Here is an 8,094-nt window from a genome sequence, read left to right as displayed (position 1 = left end):
AGAGGCATGCAGGTTCCTATTTGTGTGGAGAAGAGAAAAGAGGCAAGGAATGGCATTTGGGATCCGTTGGGAGAAATGAACTAATCTGATTGTGGATAACTGTCGTTTTATCTCCCTGCCTTTTCAGCTTTAATCCTCTGTGTTTCTTTTTAGCTTCTTTTTATCTCTTGCTTTTTAATATTTCTGCAAAGCTATTTTTTGTTGGTGGTTTTTACGCTGCCTAGCTGAAATGTCAAAATGCCACATGTCCCTTCACTAGCAGTTGGGAAAAGCATCCTAGCCCCAAGGGAGTGTCAGATGTTCACAGAGGTGCTACTTTGCCTTTCGAGACGAACAACCAGCTATCTAGCAGCCTAATCCTGCATCCCTGGCGAAGCGCGTGTAAGGGGGCTGCTCCACTAGAGGATAACAACCTACTCTTGACACTGCTTCTTTAGCTCAAGTGATCAAGGTCTGGGCCACAAATTGAATGTGCTCGGTTCAAACTCTGGTCACAACCCATGGGAGGAGATCATTATACAGAGTGCCTCAGTGCACCCTAATGCAGGCAGAATCCCTCCGCGTCTGGCTCCTTGTGCCCGTGCTGCCAAGGATGAGCCAATCGGTCTCCAAGACGAGCTCAAATTTGTGTTTTAGGGGTGATTCCTTTTTCTCTCAGGATAACGTGTTTCATTTTACCCCTTCCTATTTTGAACTTTGGGTGGAAACAGAAGAAACAAAAACAGCACCAGAGGGCGGCGTTCCTGCTGGAATCCCAGCCTGGATCTGAAGTAAGAGGGAGCAGAAATCCAGTGAGAGTATTCCCAGCCCTGTTTACAGACCAGACAGGGTCAAGTGGTTTCAATTAGTATCTGAACTTTCAGTTGTTTATCTGGGCTGATCCTTCAGAGGGCTTCAGTCATTGCTCTGCAACAGGCCTGGCTGTGAAATGTACAAATGTGCAGATACCTTCAAGGGCCGCTCAGGACCAGGAAACTCCGAATTGCAAGGAACTTACTGTGCCTGTAACATCCAGAAGACAAACTCCCCGGACCACTGGCAGGACGCTGGAGCAAGCCAAGAAAAGCATGCTTTCTGGGTCTTACACTGAGCGCCGTGTAGGCAGGGCCAGCGCTTGGAGAGTCTCGTCAGTCCGGCGTCCATACCTAGTGCAGTGAAAACAGGGTCAGTGAAGTCCAGCCACGCACTTCACTGCTGCAACTCATTGCCATGAGCTCCTCTTACCTCTTGGACACAACACGACCTGGGTCTGCTTGGCTGATAACTTTGCACTCAGTTGTTTCTGCTCCTTCTTATTGTATTTATATAGCTCCTGAAAATGGACTAGTCAGTTTCCCGGCCCCTGGCCCAAAGATCTGACCCTCACAGGCCAGCACGCAGTCTGTCAGCAGGGCGGGGATGCTGCACGGAGCTATTTAAAATTAGATCATGGTCAGAAAATTGTCTAGGTAGAAATGGCCCCTCCTTACATACAGGATCTGCTCCCCGGGTGTCTCCAAGTCAGAGCCGTCACCTTACTAATAACTAACAGATTTTCAATATGTTTAGCCCCTGCTGGGCTAACCAGCAACACAGGGGTAGTTTGTGACCAATTAGCAAAAGCCGGCCCCTGGCATAGCCTGCAGCCGCCCACAGGAAGAGTCAGGGACTGCTTTGCTGCCTGCTAGTACTTTGCTGACACAGGCAATCAGCTGTTCTGCCGGCAGTGGTCCTGCATCTGTGGGGCACGGATGGACCTTCATGATTCAACACCATATAGCCACCAATTGCAGAATCGCCATTGCTAGTGAGGATGGAAGAGACTCCAAGTCCCAGCTTGTGGCTCTGGCTGTTAGAAAAAACCCCATCTCTCCACTTGCAATTTTGAGCCTATCTGACATGGAATCAGTTGAGTGGGAGCAAACGTGCAGCCCTGGAAAAAGCCTAATAGAGCATCTGGGGATATTCAAACTGTGCAGAGGGGCACCCGGTGGAGCTCACAGGGCCATATTTCAAACATCTACACAATCTGCTGTCATCAGAGTCTCATTCTGGGGACTTGCTTGGGTGGAGCTTATTTTGTGGGTGGAGCTTGAAAGAGGACCACCTCCTTCCCCCCTCCAGTTTGACCCCTGAGTCTCTTTTCACAGTTGCATTGTAGGTAACATCTGAAGCAGTGGACCTTAAGGTCCCATAATGCGTGGAAAGAGGGGTGGTAGTTCCTTTGTGAGAAGGTCCCGCAAAAAGGTGAATCGGAATGTACTGACGCGGCTCTTCCTGGGAACAGCTGTAAGGCACCGATATACAGAAGCAGAGTATGTGCTATCAAACGTTCAACAGGCAATTACCAGGAGGTAATGACTTAAATTGCTCAATTTCATTGCAAAAAGCAATTGCGGTGAAACAAATGAATTAAGCTTCTGTGATCCTTAAAGCCACAGAAAAAAAGGCAGATGACATTGTTAGCATTCGGAGGGGTTCCTCTGTTGTTGTGCAAGCTTTAAGGTTTGGTTTTCTCTGGCATCTGGAAATATATCTGATCTGCTTCTGAAATGCCTCTTTCATCACAGGCTAGGCAAGGCTAGGCTGTGTCTGGATAGGCACCATTTAAAAAATGGTGGCACTAACTCCAAAGTATTAGAGAAGGAGAGGAAACAATCCGTAGGCCCAATCCTGTTCCTATCTCAACAGCTTATCACCATTTTGTGGCTGCTGTATACCTATATTGTCATAGGGTAATTCCCATGGTGCCATGCAACATACATAAAAATGAAGAAGCCCGCAAATTACAAATATTTCCAAGTTTCCGAAGCAAAATCGTCAAACACCAAGGTAGTATTTTGAGAGGAAGGGTGGCCCAGTGGTTAGAGCACTAACCTAAGACTTGGAGACCTGGGTGCAAGTCTCTGCTCTAGGATAGACTTCCTGTGTTACTCTTGGCAAGTCATTTAGCTGCTCCGTGCCTCAGTTTCCCCATCTGTAAAACAGGGTTAATAGCACTGCCCTACCTCCCAGGGGTGTTATGTGGATAGATACATTAAAGACTGGGAGGCCTTCAGAAACGATGGTGACATAAGTATAAGTACTTACAATAGAGCCCATTATACACCTTGCCACGCTCTGATGAGTTTAGAATGGTTTGGTTGGCTCCACATTACATACAGCATAAATGCTTCTGTAATTCAAAACTGATCGGCCCTGCTCGCGGGAGACAGCATGCTGTGTGTGGTGATCTCTTGTGTTTTGCTGAAAGGAAATAACACCAGATTGCGTCACAGATATAAGCAACCGTGTAACTTGTGCGACACTCACTCCAGAGAAGGCTGAGGGCAGGAAGATGCGCAATACCTCAGGAAAACTGTAACTTGGCCAAATGTTTGCAGACAGCCCCCTTAGAAAGGCTGGGATGGAACAAAGATCAAAATCCTCCATATTGGGACAAACTGTGCAACCCCTGGAGGTTAGTGTAGGTCTCTGGGCGTCAGAATTCCTGGGGCCTGTTTCTGGCTTTGCCACTGCTACGTTATAGGATGGGGGTTCTCAAACTTTTTCATAGCATGTAGGCCACGTCTTAATGGGGTGCTTGTTTTATAGCCACGTCCCCTCCTGTCTGTGATTGCACGACATTCCTGCAGCACTTACAGCAACTCTTCTCATGGAAGAACGGTGTCAGGAAAGGATCTAGGGCATTTTTTGCTCTCTCCAGGGCATTGCTGGTTTTCTTCCTTGTTGCTCACACTGTCTGCTTTTGGTCATTTCCGTTCTGCCCCCCAGTTATCTTCCTCTCAGCTGGTAACAGGGAAGAGAACCAGCACCTCTGTTGTACGACCTTGGGCAAGTCACTTACCCCCTCTGCCTCAGTTTCCTCAGCAGTGAAATGATCTTCGCATGCACCTTGCCTCATGAGGTGTTTTGAGCGCGAACTCTTTTTGGTGCCGCATTTTGAGAGGTTTGGACACAAGGGGAAGTAAAAATGCAAGATCATTTATTATGGATTGTGATACAGCATGGCCAGAGGGCAGCAGGAGAGTGTTAGAAGGGAGCCTGATTCCCTGTAGAGGGAAGAAAGTTTGCTATAAATTAATTAAAGTACCTGAAGCCAATTAAAGCACCTGAAGCCAGGCACATGATAACCTCCCCCTGCTTCAATCAGACAAGAGGAGGAGTTGAAGCAGAGTGGGTTGGCGTTGGAGCAGAGAGCCGTTCGGAGGAGTTGAAGCAGAGTGGATTGGCGTTGGAGCAGAGAGCAGTTTGGAGGAGTTGAAGCAGAGTGGATTGGTGTTGGAGCAGAGAGCCGTTTGGAGGAGTTGAAGCAGAGTGGGTTGGTGTTGGAGCAGAGAGCCGTTTGGAGGAGTTGAAGCAGAGTGGATTGGCGTTGGAGCAGAGAGCAGTTTGGAGGAGTTGAAGCAGAGTGGATTGGCGTTGGAGCAGAGAGCAGTTTGGAGGAGTTGAAGCAGAGTGGGTTGGCGTTGGAGCAGAGAGCAGTTTGGAGGAGTTGAAGCAGAGTGGGTTGGCGTTGGAGCAGAGAGCCGTTTGGAGGAGTTGAAGCAGAGTGGATTGGCGTTGGAGCAGAGAGCAGTTTGGAGGAGTTGAAGCAGAGTGGGTTGGCGTTGGAGCAGAGAGCAGTTTGGAGGAGTTGAAGCAGAGTGGGTTGGCGTTGGAGCAGAGAGCAGTTTGGAGGGGTTGAAGCAGAGGGGGTTGGTGCTGGAGCAGAGAGCAGTTTGGAGGAGTTGAAGCAGAGTGGATTGGCGTTGGAGCAGAGAGCAGTTCGGAGGAGTTGAAGCAGAGTGGATTGGCGTTGGAGCAGAGAGCCATTCGGAGGAGTTGAAGCGGAGTGGATTGGCGTTGGAGCAGAGAGCAGTTTGGAGGAGTTGAAGCAGAGTGGGTTGGTGTTGGAGCAGAGAGCAGTTTGGAGGAGTTGAAGCAGAGTGGATTGGCGTTGGAGCAGAGAGCAGTTTGGAGGAGTTGAAGCAGAGTGGGTTGGTGTTGGAGCAGAGAGCAGTTTGGAGGGAAGCAGAGGAGAGTTTGGAGAAGTGCTGTGGTGGGCTCAGAAGACCAAGATCCTCGGTAAAGGGACACCTGGTTTATGCAGAGGGAGGGCAGGAAGCCCCACAAGCTGAAGGGCAGGAAAGGAAAGTAGCCCAGGGAAAGGAACCACTAGTTCTAGTGGTTTACTGCTATCCCTAGGGCCCCTGGGCTGGGACCCGGAGTAGAGGGCAGGCCCGGGTCCCTCCCTCTCCACTCCCCTCCTCTAGGACACTAGTGGGGCAGTTAATACCCCAGTTCAGGGGCAAGAAACGGTGCCCTGAACCCACCCCGGCCCCAAGAAGAGAGAGCGCGAGACCCATCATAGTGGTGCTGGCAATTTGCCACATGATTCACAGATTTTGAAGGCCAGAAAGGAACCATTATTATTCTCTGGTCTGACCTCCTGCATAATAGAGGTCATAGATTTCCAGTGGTTCCTGCTTCAAGGCTATCCCTTCTGGCAAAGCCGCAGTGTATGTTTTAGAAAGACATCCAGTCTCGATTTAAGGACTTCAAGTGATAGAGAAATCCCTGTGTGCCGAGGTCAGTGTTTCCAATGGTTTATATTTACGTTCACTGTTAAAAAATTGCTCCTTATTTATACAGTGATTTAGACTGTGTAAGCCAAGTGGGGCTGCATTATGTATTTTTAAACATACAGAGCATGGATCTGCAAAGAGACAGTAGTCGCCTGTTTGATTCCACGGTGCCAGTGTCTAATCTTGTAGACAGACGTCTCATTAAAGATGGGTTCAGAGTAGCAGCCGTGTTAGTCTGTATTCGCAAAAGAAAAGGAGGACTTGTGGCACCTTAGAGACGAACCAATTTATTTGAGCATAAGCTTTCGTGAGCTACGGATGCATCCGATGAAGTGAGCTGTAGCTCATGAAAGCTTATGCTCAAATAAGTTGGTTCGTCTCTAAGGTGCCACAAGTCCTCCTGTTCTTTTTTCATTAAAGATGGTTACCATACAGGGTATCAGAAGTCCCTTCCTTGACTGCCAAGATGTACAGAGTTCCGGAGTGGTGATGCTAGGAGGCAGAGCGGTTGCGTTGGGTCATAGAGTCAGAGAGAACAGCGGGGTTTATTCAAGTCCCTTAGCCTTAATAAAGTATCCCCTTTGTATTCATTACAACTGAGCCCTGTCTCTTCTCAGCCAGGAAGCTCACTACAGGTTCCGCTTCTGGGCTTTCAGAAAATGCAGTCTCCGAAGCATGATACATCTTGTTTCTTCCAAATATTTTGAAATTAACTTTCAAATGATATCTCAGTGTATTATCAATTTCCTCTGATTTCTGCCCACCGGGGATGCAGACTACATGTGCTCTGATTTCTCTTGCCTGGTAGCTGCTTACCTACACTCGGGGTGTGATGTGAAGGCACATCAGAGCCTGGTGAGCACAAGCACACAGCCTGATCTAAGCCTGAGTGAGATCGGGCGAAACCAGAAACACGGGCAGCAAAGACGTCGACAGCACTGGGTGAACCTCAGAAGGTTCCAGCTTCAGGTTCATTGCGGGTAGCAACTTGCGAGGTTTGGATGTGACCAGATCCTCTTGGGTCTGGTAACCTTATGAAACAATATACTGATACTGCCGAGCTCTGTGCTGCTCAAATGCAGGCAATGCCCCACACCCGAGCGGTAGAAATACGCGGATGAAGAGGAGATGACTGAGGCTCCATCAGGGAGAACTGAAGTAGTGGAAGGGTGAAGTGGATAATTTGGCCAGTGCTCGTCCCTTTTGAAAATCTCACCCATTGTGCCCAGATTCAAAGGTGATGGGAGTATTTAAATTACAGTGGAGAGAGCAGTACAAATCCAGACTCCCAGTACAATGCAGTTTTTTAACGATAAACCAAATCAACCATTAGAACAATTTACCTAGCAATGGGGGGTAAATCCTCCATCACTTGGAAGTCTTTAAACAGAGACTGAGTGTCTTTGTAAAGGTCTGTTCTGGTTCAAGGAGAATTTATGGGCTTGACGCGAGACTCGCTGGGAGAAATGCTCTGGCCTGTGTTATGCAGGACTAGATGATCATTATGGTCCCTTCTGGCCTTGTAATCTATGAACCCATGAATCTTATGGGCCTCCTGGACTCATCACTGATCCTTGACACCCAAATGACCGTGGTAGCTATTCACGTCTTTTACCAGAAGGTTGCACCCTTTCCTTCCAGGGCCTAGCCACAACGAGCCATGCCTTTGTCAGCTGCAGGCTGCGCCGAGGCGCTGTTCTGCATGTGGGACTGAAGGCAAAGTCTGCATGAAAGTTGCAGCAGCCCACTACTGGGTACTGTAAACTGACAAGCACACGCCGGTCCAGTACTCTGCACTCTGCCCCAGCTCCCCATCCAGTTCCAGCTCTCTGCTGAGGTCCTTGTACTGCTCTTCAAGGCCACAGCAGGCTGGGCCCCAGCTGTCTCAGGGATGGCTTCCTGCTCCAGGATCCACAGGGCGGCTGCAAACAGTGGGTCCTTTCCACACTGGCAGAGCCCAGAGCAGGTTTCCAGGTGACTTCTTCACTCCTGAAATCCGTCACTCTTAGCGTTCGTCTACACAGGGATTAAAAAAACCCAGTTGGTCCAGGTCAGCTGACTCAAGCTCACGTGGCTCTGGCTCCAGGGCTGAAAATTGCCAGGTAGACAGGCTGGAGCCCGAGCTCTGGGATCCTGTGAGGTCCCAACCTGAATGTCCACAGAGCAATTTTTATCCCCTCAGCCCGAGCCCTTTCAGCTGACCCGGGCCAGCCATGCCCGTGCCCTGGATCTTTTATCCCAGTGGAGACGGACCCTTAGAGAGCAGGGTAGGCACTTGGCATGAGTGTCCCATCAGTGTTGTCAGCAGAAGGAGGCCTGGTGGCATTCGTCGTGGAGACTAAGCAAGAAAACCCTGCTGAAGAAAGCAGCGTAACTGTTGGAGAGGCGGAGACAGGGCCCCCGGTACACGGAGTGCAGGGTTTGAATGTGTATGTAAAGGGCTGGGATTTCCTAAAGGGGTCAACACTGACCTCACTCTGCCCCCACTGAAAGCAAGCGGAGTTTTAGAATTGGCCTCAATGGGAGCAAAGTCGGCCAAGGCCAACGG

This window comes from Chelonia mydas, chromosome 15, assembly GCF_015237465.2.
Source record: "Chelonia mydas isolate rCheMyd1 chromosome 15, rCheMyd1.pri.v2, whole genome shotgun sequence".
NCBI classification, from domain to species: domain Eukaryota; kingdom Metazoa; phylum Chordata; order Testudines; family Cheloniidae; genus Chelonia; species Chelonia mydas.
Note: the sequence above shows the minus strand (reverse complement) of the source record.